Here is a 14000-nt window from a genome sequence, read left to right as displayed (position 1 = left end):
ATACTTTTGAGTAAACTTTTACTGTGACAAAAATCGTTTGCATTCGTCACAGATGAAGAAAGTAGCCGGACAGCAGCTTTACATTCTGTCTTTTATAACCTTTGACAGTTGAGTGAGTCATATTTATCTTATGAGCTACTTTTACATCACGAGTAGACAGAGATAGTCAGTTGTCTGAATTTTTTTTTTTTGGATTTTGATGTTTTATCATTTTACCTGAAATCAGAAAAACCATTGTCAGTTAGATTATTTCTTATCAATTTCATTGAGTAGGTGGATACTACAAACACAGTTCTAGATGAATCAGCAGGATTAACAAAACAGTTTGATCAACAGATATCTGAAGGGCTTTAAGGAGACCTTGATTGGTACTTCCCATATCTGATGTCATACTTACAACAGGGAAACCTCCTCTCAAACTGATCAATCAAGGCAAACAAGATATCTTTCGTCAGGTTGATCCAATTCATAATAAAACTGGTTGCTTCCATTTACCAAAGAGACCACGTATTATAAACCACTTGTACTTGTTATGAGGATCATAGATTCCAGCCATTAAATCCATCAAAGGACCATCTTTCTTCTACCTTCATTTCATCGAAATAGAAGACAGACATTTTTTCAGTATGGGACATAGTTTTACCTTTAGCAACCACTAACTCAATTACAGGTAAAAGCAAACCAGGTCACAATTTAACTGCCTCGTCCATCAATTCAGTGTTGTAATGCTTGGATTGGTCATTTACAAGAAACTCTCAATATCGATAGGACTCGGTGCTCTTCATGACAAAGCCAAAGAAATACTGAATTAGACCATTTCCGTATTGTTTTCCTGAAAAAAAAGTATTCAAATTGCTCTTCGAAAAGAGAGGGTTTCAGCGAGTAAAAATACTCGCTGAAGTTTTGTATTTGCAAACCGATAAATCCCCCAAAAGACAACCTCTTCATTCTCAGCCTTAAATTGTGCATTTTCCTGCTGCAGACAATATATTGATTTCACATTTCAAACTTTCAATAATTGTTACTTATTCATCCTTACTTTCAGCTCATTTGCCTCATCTTCGTCCCTTCTGGCATCATAATTAAGTAGAACTTCAGTGGCGGTTCTTCTCCTCCCACGTCTCTTGCTCTCTCACTTCCGTCTGGATCTGTTGTATAATAGTAGATTATGTACATATAAATAAATTATATATATATATATAGTATAAATATATATATATATTTATTATATTATTATATAATATTATTTTTGGAGTTCTATATAGCCTCTGCTGTTCGACTGTATTCCAGCATATCTTGAGGGTAATTTAGCACATTAACATGGTATACAGTGTAATCAAAATACCTTTTATTTACTGTAATTGAAATAATATGCAAGAAAACGCACACACACAAATGAATATATAAATCAGGATTCCAGGTGAAACAAGAAACACCCCCTTAATCCTATGTGCGAGCACCCATTTTATATATATATATATATATATATATATTATATGTGTGTGTGTGTGTGTAATGAGTTTGGGCTGTCATAGATAAGAAAAGCTGTTGGGATGATTAGGCTAATGGAAGCCATTTAACTCTCCATACAACTACGTGATTCATCAATAGGTCTATGCTTTTATTAACAGATTCAGCGCTCTGACCCCGCGATATCCCTTAGTGGGGTTCTTAAGAAATAAAAGATCTAGGCCTAATTATTCTCAGCAGAGTAAGACTACTCAGAAGTAGGTCACTACGCAAAGGCCTAATCACCTGTTCGAACAACTTTACATGCATAAAAAAAAGTATAAAAGAAAAAAACTGGATAGCCTTAATGCGATAATTTCTTCATTCATTGCATGGGCTAGGCCTATTCTAATTTTGTACTTCATTTCAGGAATTTAGTCCAGGCTATTTATCAACCGAAGATATGTCACTAAAAGTTGCACTAATGAGATTGTAAACAAATTGTTAAACCATACCTGACTTTACGTCCTTAACAGGTAAATTCAAAGAGGGGACTATGGCGTTTTCTTTAATCTGTGATAACTTCTCTGGCAAAGTTTGTGGTAGCAGTTCATGTTGAAGATTTCTTTCGTTATCTTCTGTCCGGAAATGGACAGAACCAAATCCTTGGCATCCCTTAACATTAATGCTATCATTTCTTTTTCATGCATTCATCCATACTTTGGACACCTCGGGGTCCTTTAGGAACCTGTGGAAACAAATCCCTTTCTGTCTATCTGGAACTATTAGTGCACCCAAATATGGAAAACACACCCATAATCGTGAACTGCAACAATGCAACTGACGGAGTGACAAGTGCATCGTCCAGTCGATGTGCTCCTGTGACGTCACAGAGAGAAGGAAATTAGCGATCGGATCCCTAAGTGAACACACCTTTTGTTATTCCGTCTTGGCCCACCCTACAAAGACTGGGTCCAGACAAGTGCCCCGAGGTCAGTCCCGTCGGCCGCCACAAAGACGAGTAGCGCCATGTAGTGGCAATAACAGTCCAACCTGCCGTCCGGCTGTCTGTGCACTGGTATAGTTAACGGAATCTAACAAGCAAAAGCCACCTGTGTGCTAAGAAGAATACACTTGTGTTAAACGTTTCCCCGATTATTATTTTTGCATATTCTACATCGCATGCCTATGGTACACTTATCACTCTCCTCTTTTTCCTTCATATCCCGAATCCACAAATGACCAAAATCAGGTCATACATATATATATATATATATATATATATATATATATATATATATATATATATATATATATGTGCACAAGTTCTTACTTTAGCCTGAAGCATTACTTGAGCACAAACCCTAAATTCAGCCAAAAGTCTTACTTGAGCCGAAAACCTTACTTTAGCGAAAAGGTCTTACGTTAGCAAAAAGCCTAAATTCTGTTAAAAGCCTTACTTTTATAAAAGCTCTTACTTTAGCCAAAAGTCTAGTTTTTCAAAAATCTTACTTTAAAAAATTATATATATATGTATATATATATACATACATATATATATATATATATATATATATATATATATATATAACACACATACATTCTGAATAATTATCAAAACTTCCTTAGAATTCACACAAACTCGGTCACATGAGGCTCATGAATTTTAACACAATTACAAACATCCCCATGCATGTAACTGCCCTATTCGGATTAATAATAAAAGAATTCATGAGTTAAATAAGAATGATAATAAAAGTAATGATATGGACACCTATACAGTCACGATTCCCACCAAAACAAAATACCTAAATCACTTCACAGATAGAGGGAGGTTTGCTTGTCATTAAACTGATACTCCACACAAGGTGCAGTACCAACATATCATTTTTGGATGTACCATCTATACTGCTCCTTTGAAAACGTCTGAAGGTCGAGTTTGTACCTTTTAATTATTTTATTTTGCTCTCTTCACGTACAATAAATTCCTTATGGGCTTCTGACTGTGTTCCTTAAAAGAACCATCATTTCCGGAAAAGCATGTTCATACAACCGCCAATGGGCGAATGGCTTTCACAACCTTCAGTCACTAACTAGCCAATGAGAGAAGGCGACAGATAGAATTTTGTGTCTTGGTCTGCTCTGGTCGACGTCTTCTGGAAATTGGAAATTTGGAATTTGGGTGCAGTTTCTAAAAGGCAGTAGTGATAGGTAGTCGACCATTCCGAGCGGTCCTTTATCTTTAATGGGGGAAAATTGAAGACTTGACTTATTTCTGTGAGTGTGAAGGCACTGTGGACCTAAGTACTAAGGCAGAGTACGCCTTATAAACATCAGGATTTTCCCTTGTGTCGTTATAAAACAAGTGAGTTGAAGGTTCTTCGTTAAGTTCTTCCGGTGAAGCTGGACACGAAAAACCGAAGGAGGGGAAGGGGGTGGTGGTGTGATGTGTGTTTAGGGGCACGACACAGAAAAGAAAGAACACTTACGGTAAGTAAATGCTGAACCTTTGGCCATATCCTGTAGTATATTCACCCAATTTAAAAAGGTTTTTGGATGGGCGTGCATCATTGTGAGGGCAGGATCCCAGTAATTGTCGAGAATTAGAGTCCTATTTGGGTCCTGTTGAAGTTCCTATTTGGTATCTGCTATATCCTGTGGTTTTTTTATCTTACAGAAAGGCTTAGTATTGGCGTGTATCGTTTGCGAAGGAAAATCCCCAGTAATTGTCGAGAATTCAAGGCCTATTTGGGTCCTATTAGAGACTTATTTAGGTCCTATTAGAATCCTATATGAATCCTATCAAAGTCCTATAGTAATGACTGTTACTTGTTCCCAGGGTGGTTAGGGAGCAGTTAGCGGGCGGAGTTTCGTCATGTTGGCAAAAGCGAGCCCTTGACACAGCTTATGGTTCCACATCGCCGGCAGTATTCTGTTAATATCGAACAGTTTCTGTTATTTCCGTTTACAACAGCAATTGGTGTCGCTACGTAATCGTTAAATTAGATTAAGTGCTGACCCAATTTTACCTGTAGTCAATTTAAGCTCGTAATAGGCATAGCAATTCTACAAGGAGGCTTCTTGAGCCTAGGATAGGCGCCACCTTCACGATGGATCGCTTTTTTTATAGGTTGTAAAAGTCTCTCTCTCTCTCTCTCGAAATAGCTTATATTCCTCTTACTGTTTTAATTATAACAATAATAATACCTTTATTCCACAATATTACATTTTGTTTAAAATTCAACCTCTGCTGATTAAAGTAATATACACATAGATTTATATCTAAATATCCATTAAAAGTATTATACATAATCATTAGATACATCAAATATTAGCATAACACATTATTATTGGTAAAATAATTTAACTGAACTTGGTCAGAATTACAGATATAATACAAAATTAGGATATAAATGTAACATTAATAAACATTTGGCTCCTAGATCCATGCTGTGTATCAAGCAGTGATTAACAGATATTCATACAGCTGATCACTGACTACTCTTTCTAAGACCTTTGCCAAAATCGGTAGAAGAGAAATGGAACGATATTGTCCAGGATCTTCATTATTGCCTCCCTTCAATGCAGAGCAAACAAGAGCATACTCTCAATCACTTGGAAAAATGCCAGTCACGATTTATGTATTAATGATAATGGTTATATAAATACCGAACAGGGAGAGAATCTTTTATAATTTACTATTCATTTCATCTGCCTTCAGCTAATTCTTATTCTTTAGATTTTTTACGATTATTATTACAGTTTCTACGCTGACAGGTTGGGGTCGAAAGTACGTAAATGATTGTTTCGTAGTTGAGCGAGGGGCTGCATCGGAGTTCTCAATAGCTAAATTTTGTCTGTATTTCTTCAAAAACGGTTTGACCGAAATTGGCAAAGAATTCATTCAATTTCTCTGCCGATTCAACAGGATCACCAACACTGATGAACCTTGAACCTTTACTTTTACTTGGTAAGATCTCTTCTCTTACTTTCCAAGTGTTTCCTTTATTTCGTTTACATTCGTAAAATTATTTGTTATTGGTATTTATTCTAGCTGAGCGAATTAAGGATGCTACCTTTTTCTTGGACCTATTATAACCGGCAAAAGGATTGACTCTTATTTCAGTGATCAAAAATTTTCTTTAATTGATCTTTTTTCTTGTTTTTATTTCCTCAGTGATCCCTGGAGCTGGTGGTCTGGTAATTTCCCGTGTAACAATAGGAGCGCAAGAGTCTAAACATGACTTAAATGTACTTGTTAATATTTTAACTTTTTTTTTTAACGTCATCTGTATTGAAGATACCACTAAGCACTGTGATTTCATCAATCAATTTATGACAAAAAGTCACAGGGGTCTAATTCTTCAAGCTTCGAAATGTTTTGACTTCACGTTTCCGTTTCGGTTTATTTACATCAATTTCAGAGAGAAGACGAGAAGCTACTTCTCTTTTTTTTTTTTTTATTATCTCCTTTCTACTTCCAATTAATACGTCTATGAGAGACTTTGAATAAAGGGTGATATGGGTAGGCTTATCGATGACCTGAGCACAATTTAATAAGTTTATAATATTGCTTAATTTAGAAAGATATTTCAGCTGATCATCGTTCGGGTCATCCAATAAGAAGAAAAATTCTTGTTTTCCGTTAATATTGACTGCAATTTATCATGACTGTAATCAAATGTATTTATTGGAATATTTGGGTGACGGTAAAGGGATCCCAGAATTATGGTTGGTAATTTGCGCAATTGTATTTTCACCCAGACATCTTAGATTCCTTTACACGACGGAATTATATTCTTCATTTGAACACATCTCGGGTCATTTCTAACATAGATACAATCACCTCCACCATCGCATCTAAACGAATTATAGCCTTCAATTCCTACGTACTGATCGAGAATATTCGGTTCTAACCAAGCTTCAGACACGCAAAGAACATCAATTTTCTTGTTGACTATCAACAATTTTAATTCGTCAGGACATTTTACTAGTTACCTTGCGTTACATGAGCTATATTAAGACAGGAAACTTTCTCAATGTACTTAAAGGTTAAGTCTTCATTGCCCGACCCTTAACCTACGAAAACACCCTCTCGACAGAGCTTACTCTGATGACCTCATTTTCTACAGTTCCCGCACCTCAGCTGATGATCATGGCGGCAGCGACGGGAAGGTGGTTGAACTCACCGCAGTCATAACGGTCATTTAGCTTCCCCTTATGAAAATGAGAATTAAAATTGACTTGATTTTCCCTATTTCAGGGACGCATATCTCTCTCGGTACCTGACTATTTATATTGTGATTATTACCATTCTGATAAAAGTAATTGGTTCTCCCAGACATTCCACCATTAACAGTGTTCTCTGACTAACTGCCTGTTTGTTTATGAAACATAGTATCTCTATTTCTGTTTCTCTCAAAATTACGTTTTATGGAAGTTGAGTGAATTTGAAAATGAAGCCTAGTGACCTTTGGGATTGCTCCATTATTCCTACTGGTAACAAGAAACATGATTGCATTCTTTATCTCTGACCAGTTTATCACGAGCGATACCTGGACATGATTTAACAATAACATCAACAAAGCCTAATAGCTCCTCATCTAGAGATTTTCTCTTACTGAAGGGTAACAACTTATGTCCCTATTTTAAAGAACAACTCTGCACCTATAAATGAAAAACCGTTTTAGAACACCATTCATCTAATTTAAGTTAATTAAATTTCAACGCTATTCAGATTTCCATGTAGGTCTGGAACCAGTTCACAAACATAAACACAAACATTTTCATTTTTGTCCTTTAGTTCTGCAACAAGAGCATCTAAGTCATCAAGAATATTATCATTTAAATTACTATTCTTTTCCATAAGGTCTTCCATGCCAGCATAAAATATACATTTATGTATAGGAAAATTTAGATTGTCTATAACCCATTCTTTTAACAAACCCAAATTAACTTCGTCTACAGTTCGAACTATTGTTCCGACACTCGACTCGCTACTCCGGATGTTCCTTAACGTTGAGTCCCCCAACAGTAGGATCTTCTTTCTCCTCTGGTGTCACGGCAGATTCTTCAGTATTTATAGCAGTTGTGGCTTCGAGATATCTAACTTTATCCTGCAGTTCCAAGATCCTCTCCTCGGCTATAAGTAGTTGATTCTTGGGAATTTCAAATTTCCCTGTTGTTTTTTATTGTCCAAAGTTCGAAGCAGTCTCATGAACTGAAACTTTTCCAGTGGCTGAAATAGATTAGTTTTCCCCGTCAGTTGTGGTTAAGGGTAGTCTCCACTTTGGGGGGTCCACGATTGTAAAAAATCGTAAAAAATATTTGCCAAAAATACACTAATCAACACAGGCTAATGAAATTTTCAGGCATTATTAGCACTATAATAATGCATATTCCCTGTGAGTTTTATCATCCTACAGGGAAAATTAATGATTTTATGAAAAGAAAATGTGAAAAAACGGAAATTTCCGGCCCCTCGTACTGAAGGTTATTTGGTGATTGGTGAGAAACTACAGTCTTGAATAGAAATTCGGTCTGACAAAATGTTGGTATATCCACCTGGAACATGCACAAAAAAAATTATCAAAATAGAACAGTAAATAAGCACGTAATAACAAAAAAAAGAGCAACAACTTTGTAAGTTCAGCGAAAGCCCCGCCGAAATATCAGACTATAGCTAGGAAGAAATATTCAGGAAAAATTCAAATCTCGATTTAGGGACAAAACCTTTGAGAGTTTGTAGTTATTATGTCACTTGATAGCCTAAAACATCCTAAAAATATATAATTTTTAGATGTTTTAGGCTATCAAGTGACATAATAACACAAACTCTCAAAAGGTTTTGTCCCTAAATCGAGATTTGAATTTTTCCTGAATATTCTTTCTTCCTTAGCTTATAGTCTGATTTTTCGGCAGGCTTTCGCTGAACTTACAAAGTTGTTGCTCTTTTTTTTGTTATTACGTGCTTATTTACAGTTCTATTTTGATAATTTTTTTTGTGCATGTTCCAGGTGGATATACCAACATTTTGTCAGACCGAATTTCTATTCAAGACTTTAGTTTCTCACCAATCGCCAAATAACCTTCAGTACGAGGGGCCGAAAATTTCCGTTTTCACATTTTTTTTCATAAAATCATTAATTTTCCCTGTAGGATGATAAACTCACAGGGAATATGCATTATTATAGTGCTAATAATGCCTGAAAATTTCATTATTAGCCCTGTCTTGATTAGTGTATTTTTGGCAAATATTTTTTGTTTTTACGATCGGCACCCCCCAAAGTGGAGCCTACCCTTAAGTTTCCAGCAAAGTTATTGGATGTACGGTCTTGATTTAAACATCGTTCATTTTATATTTATTTCTACAAGTCTTTTCTTCGTGACCCACACACCTCTTATCCCAAGTGTCCGACATTTGTTCTGCAGTTGGCCTTTCGTTAAACTTTCGAGGGAATCGAATGAAACATTGCTTGGCGATCTTTATCTCTGCTCTCCACTTCAGAATAATCGGAAATTTTATTTGCTGACACTCCTCCTCCTGAATTTCTTTGAATCTGTAAAGTTGGTGAAATGCAGCGGCTCCCTCGTTTAACGTCATGGTTACGTCAATTATCTCTTGGTGCGCATGCGCAAAAACTGCTACCGTTTCGAGGGGGAGATTTAAGATAGATTTTTCTTTTTGTTATACTATAACTTAAATCCTCATGTGATTATAATTGCAAATATTGAATAGTAGAAAGTTGAGAAATATACATTTGTGTCCCACTATAATTATCCATGTCCTTCAAAAAGGTCTTTGTACGTTCGTACAAAAAGATATGACATCATTGATATAATTATCTATATATCTTGATATTTTGAACTCATCGTCGTATCACATGTGTATGAAGGCAACAAGTATACATATAATATTTTGTATGCCTTGACATATTTTTATGCATTTTCAGAAATATACAATTATATAAGCGTAGGTAACAGTACTGTATAACAGACATCTCTTATTTTACGAAGACCTCATGCTTATTTTAGTTCGTATGGCGCTTTCATTATATCACATTATGTTGACGAAACGTCAATCTTTTGAATGGTATGCTTAAAGCTTTAATTGGATTCTTGTTTCACCTTAAATATCACCTTCTAGGGAAGGTAGTCTTGCAGCTCGGGGGAGTTACAACTATTTTCGCCGCATTTTTCGCAAATGTTCAATTTTAGCACGTTACGCCGTAAGCCCTGTCATTGTGGCACAGACACACTCCTGAACCAAATGTGATAGTAACCTTGGCGTTCCATTGTCGTTAGTTGTTTGAAATCCCACTAGTGAATTTTGGGAGCATGAAGGTGCTACACATTAGTTTACTATAGGAATACACCTTCATATATGAAAGTAGTAATTAAAATTATCCTTAGATTTGGACTGCGGATTATGGGCTTTCAACTCAGGCCCAGGAGTCACCAGTACTCTACAAGACAGTCCTATTTCCCCGGAAGAATCCTCTGACAAGTCTTGCTACGAGGACCTTACTGTACTACTAGCCAGTACGGATCACACATCAGGCTGATATGTTGAGAAGTGTTTTCTCACCATTAAAAAGCTTTTAGTCAACTTGGCTAAAACTCTGTTCTTCTGACTGCACTAACCCACCATCCTCATTCAGTGTGGTAGTCGGCTAACTTTAACAGTAGGTAAGATTCATTCCAAATGTCAGTTTTCGTGATAAAGTTAATGATTTGGATACTTTATTATTTGAAGTCTGGAGTCTGGTTTACCTTCCATACACAATTAAGGTAAGACACTGCAGCCTTAGATTAATATTTCCAACATTAGCCTGTGGTACATTTGGTTATCTCATAGACAATAGGGTGATTTGGTTTAATTAGCAACTAGAGGTAAAATATTCTGGACAGTTAACTTTATACTAATGCTGTTATAACAAGTTCTCGGCAATAAGAGTAATTCATTAAATCTACAGCCGTCATCTAGTTGATACCAGCTTTAAAAAAGGCTAAATATTCTGTCTATTGTACTAGGAAAATAGTAGCATTTTGAGCTACTATTTTCCAAAGGTGTACTGTATGGTGTGACTGTTGTGGCTAGATTAGCAAGCTAAAAGCAATAGTCACATGTAACAGGCTGATGGTGTCAAGTGGAAATATGTAAAACTATTCATACACAAATTTTCCTTAATACCAAATTTTTATTCTATTACTACCACCGCTACCAAACAATGGGATTTTGGTCCATTTTTAACACAAGGTCACCAAACCCAGAGCAATGAATATATACAAATCTGTTCAAGAAATACAATGACTTATTTTCTTGGAGAATAAGGCTTTTCCAAGGAAATTATACCAGTTTCACACCACATACACACTTAAGCACACTTCAATTTTCTACCACTACTTAATCTACAAAATCAATATTTATATTTTGTCCTTTACAACATTAGGCACTTTAATCCAACATAGACAAGCGTGTTAACAGCAATAATAAATAAAGTATAGTTGACGGTAACAAAAATTATATTTTAGTTACTAGCAATACCACTTGCCCAGAGCTTCACTCAAATGAAAAAAATATGTACACTTACACTCAGTATCTTACCCTTTAACACCAAGGACTTCAGTGCATTGCCACAATTATTAAGGTAAGCCTTTTCAAAATGGAAAATATCCGTATTAAACTGTCTTTATTATATATTGATACAATTCCTTTTTCTATGCTTTCTCACTAGGCAATGCTTCAAATCAGTCACTTTAAAGATTCAAAAGGTAATGTAATTGACAAAGCTCATCTGTCTTCACCAAAGGAGCATTTTTTCATGTTTTAATTCATAGAAGGGCAAGAACCATGCATACAATGGAAGGGGGAGAAGTTTTACACCTATAAAAAAAATAAAACGATACACATAAGAACTTATTGTTCAATCAAAAATAATTCAATTAAAAATAAATCTAAGAATCAAATCTGTATTAAACTTTTAAGAATAAATTCTAGATTTTTTCTTCACAATCCATTGCGTAACTAAAACAAACCAACACTACCACAACTCGGTGTATACTGGAAGATACTAGAGTTCTCTATGAACAAGCTACTGCAATATTAGGCTCAATGGTGTTGTAGGATCATCCTGAAAGGATATATAGGCTGAGTCTATCAGTTCACTCCATGGACCTGCAGAATGATTGTATGTAGGTAGTATTCAAGGCCTAGTCCTTATGTTAAAAATCAACCAACACTGTAATAATAATTAATTTCTGGTTTTTTTAGGTCACTGGGAATTAATCCATGGCAGAGGAGATTGAAGAGCAGATTTTTCAAGACTCTAACATAATTTGTCCATTTATCATCGCTGAATGGTAAGGAATCGGTTAATCAATCTTTTTATACCTAATTAAAGGCCTATAAGCATATGGTTGATATCTAGTAAGATTAACAATATATGGATAATTAAAGCTAATATCCTTAATTTTCGTTCACTAATCTGTTTCTTTTAAGTAAAAAGGAAAACATAGTATCATGATAATGAATCCTGAACTGGAGCAAAAATTCTCCTCCAAGCTTTCGTGGATGAAGGAGAAGTCATTTGTAATTTTATTTTTCAGTGATTCAGCCCCTCTCTTCCCCAAGGATGAGGAGAACCCCTTAGTATGGATTTCACCACTTGTAAGTCAAACCCTTGTACGGGTCAACACTAATGAAGGCATCGATGTATCCCCTTGCAATGCAACCATACAAGATGGCAAGACTGTTCTGCTAGTAAGCTGATATCTAGGGAATTAATGTGCAGACCTGAGCCATATTTACTCCAACCATTTAGGCCTGTCACTGGAGGTGTGATAAACTGCAAAGTTTGTGACTAGAGGTGTGCCGAGCTGCATTACCCATGACTGGGGGTGTGCTAAGCTGCATTACCCATGACTGGGGGTGTGCTAAGCTGCATTACCCATGACGGGTGTGCTAAGCTGCATTACCCATGACTGGGGTGTGCTAAGCTGCATTACCCATATAAAGACTAGGGGTGTGCTAAGCTGCATTACCCATGACTGGAGGTGTACTAACTGGCATTACCCATGACTGGGTGTGTACTAAGCTGCATTACCCATGACTGGGGTGTACTAAGCTGCATTACCAATGACAGGGGGTGTACTAAGCTGCATTACCCATGACAGGGGGTGTACTAAGCTGCATTACCCATGACTGGGGGTGTACTAAGCTGCATTACCCATGACTGGGGATGTACTAAGCAGCATTACCCATGACTGGAGGTGGGCTAAGCTGCATTACCCATGACTGGAGGTAGACTAAGCTGCAAGTCGCAGTTGCTGCAGTAATATCGCCTCTCCTGCACTGCAGACTCCGCCCAGATTTGTCTGCCGGCCATTCACAAGCCAGAGCTAAGCTCCACCCAGACTCCTCCCACTTTCGGCCGCCGACCATGAGAAGCCAGAGCTGAATCTCTCAAGCTTCTTTTCAGGAATTCAAGCTTTTACTTCTCTGCTACAAGCCAATCACCTTGCAGTATCTCTGCATACTCTCCCTGTAGTTTAGCCCTGCTGACTTGATAGTCGGTGCGCTAAGCAAGGGAAAATAAGACTTGAGAGAGCTCTCTCACTATTTTATAAGTGCTTTCAGTAACTCATTTTACTTGTCTTTCCTTCTAAAAATAACCTTCCCACACTAACACAGTCTCTCTTGTGGAAAATTTGGTAGCTGTTGTGGTCTGAAAACTCGGAGAAACAAGATTCAAGAGAGAAAAAAGTTCTACTGTAGCAATACTACATTGGAAGTAGCATAGGAAAAGCATAGGCTGGCGCCTTCCATAAGCCAGAACTCAAATTAACTGATAACACCCAAGCCCTTCAGGCAACAGTCACACCATCTACGTACACCTCACAAATATCCTCAACCCCCTCTCTGTACTTGAATCATACAAGACCTCACCCCCATCATCTCCTACTATCATATCACAAACTCAGCCTGACACCCATACCAAACCATCAGCCTCTGAAACACCAATGACTAGAAGACGGACCAGATCGTGCGACAGCTCCCCCGACCCAGCCTCTCCAAAATACAGACCACGAATTCACTCTCCCCAAGAAAAACACTCTAGATGACAACCCTTCACAGGCAAAAAAAAAAAACAACCACCCCAACGATTGCACCCCCCCCCCCCCTCTGGACAGCTCTGATGAACATGAACACAGCTCACACTCTGGCAATGAATCAACACAAGGAAACGATGGCTACCAGGTAGCCCACAACAGAAAGAAATTAAGAAAACTGAGGAAGACTCCAAACACATGCACACAACCTCCTGCAACATCACATGAAAACATGCACAGACACACAATCCTTAACCAAATTCCCTCCACTATGCAAGTTCAAAGCAATCCCCACTCCCATCTTATGCAGCAATAAGGGAACTTGAGGACAAATACCCCGCCTTGCGAATAATTGCCAAACCAAACGACAGAGGACAATTCATCATCACGCCAAAGAACCAGGAATCGGTAAACATCCTTAAAAAGGACAAAAATTTCCA

General features: G+C 37.0%; 1 long non-coding RNA gene across 1 annotated transcript; it reads left to right on the top strand.

Moving 5' to 3' along the window:
• The first annotated feature begins 3909 nt into the window (after positions 1 to 3909).
• On the top strand, positions 3910 to 12345 carry LOC135208278 (uncharacterized). Its single transcript, XR_010313155.1, has 3 exons — positions 3910 to 3939; positions 11723 to 11811; positions 12058 to 12345. It is a non-coding gene; the product is annotated as an uncharacterized LOC135208278 (long non-coding RNA).
• Positions 12346 to 14000: the final 1655 nt, after the last annotated feature.

Source organism: Macrobrachium nipponense, chromosome 35 (genome assembly GCF_015104395.2).
Source record: "Macrobrachium nipponense isolate FS-2020 chromosome 35, ASM1510439v2, whole genome shotgun sequence".
Lineage (NCBI taxonomy): Eukaryota > Metazoa > Arthropoda > Malacostraca > Decapoda > Palaemonidae > Macrobrachium > Macrobrachium nipponense.
The sequence above is the reverse complement of the archived record's forward strand: the minus strand, read 5'-3'. Positions and strand labels throughout refer to the sequence as shown.